A 1,467-nucleotide genomic window follows, 5' to 3' on the forward strand; every position below is an offset into this window, starting at 1 on the left:
AATGTTGTCCATAGCTTGTCATGATCCACACAATCGAAAGCCTTTGCGTAGTCAATAAAGCACAGGTAAATAACTTTCTGATATTCTCCACTTCTGATATTCTCCATTAATGCCTAGGATATTGATATTTATGTGTTCTATATCATTTTTAACAACTTTCAAATTTCCTAGATTCATACTCATAAATACCATGTTCTGATTATTAAGGGATGTTTACAGCTGTTTCTCTACATTTTGAGTTGTTCCTTTTCAGCAAATGAAGGTTTCAAAAGTTTACTTCCTTGGTGCCATCACAGTCAATTTTACTTTGAGAGACAGCTTTCCCCCAGTTGTATTTTGAGTACTAATCTGACGATAAGCTGATGCTCTTAATCATTTTTCAATATTCAATATTGTGGTGTTATCTGACAGTTTTCCACTACTACTCATGAGGTCTTCAGTTACTAAATATTCAGAAGTTGTCTGTGTCTCCTTCCTCCTAGTTGGAAGGTCAGCTGACACGTATCTATCATGAGTGATCCAGTTGGTGTTTAAAGATCCAAAAATACATATGACATACCTTTCAAAATCACAGCAAAATGCAAGCCACCACAGTGTGACAGACAGACAGATGAGTGGTTAATGATGCATATATACACATAAGAGTCTCAGTATGGCACTGTTGGTTAGTACGCTGTGCTGAAAAGTATGTTTGAACATAAAGTTTGGTGGTTCAAGCTCACCAGCTGCCACTCATACAAACCCGATACACGGTTGTATGGGTCAGAACTTACTCAACATCACTTACCAACAACAACAACACACACACACACACACACACACACACACACATATATATATATATATACACACACACACACACACACACTATATTAGACTATATATATAATATATTGGACAAAAATTCATTCTTGCACATAGAATAGATTAAAGCACATTGAATAAAGATAAAACATTTATTATTACCAAAATCACTGCTTCAGAAATGTACTGAATACTCTGGAATTGACCCTTTTACTCCAGGAGCTTTGGAAGCTTTTGATGTATGTTTATGTCCATCCTTGACCTTGAGCTTTATCCTTAATAAAAAGACATTGGCTAGTTTTGAAAGCTGCTCCAATGGCCCAGTTCCAAAAGGATTTCAGTCTTTCAGAGGCAGTAAACCTGGTATTTGTTATTATTATAAAACATAATCTGACTATTTTAAGGATTGTGTAAAATTAATGAATAAAATGGGAAACCTACCATTAGGCAAAACCCATTATAAATTAGAATAAAAGGGATCTGGGAACAAAACAATGACTTCTTCTGGTGGTTTAAAATAATCAAGGAAAAATAGTTATTCAAGTTTAAAGGGAACTTTGTAAATGTTTAATTTCTATCAACTCCCCAATACTTTCAGAGAAGCGTCAGTCCCAGAATAGTAAAATGACTAAAAATATTGTTGTTGTTGTTGTTATGTGCCAT

Source organism: Chrysochloris asiatica, unplaced genomic scaffold, assembly GCF_000296735.1.
Source record: "Chrysochloris asiatica unplaced genomic scaffold, ChrAsi1.0 scaffold00027, whole genome shotgun sequence".
NCBI classification, from domain to species: domain Eukaryota; kingdom Metazoa; phylum Chordata; class Mammalia; order Afrosoricida; family Chrysochloridae; genus Chrysochloris; species Chrysochloris asiatica.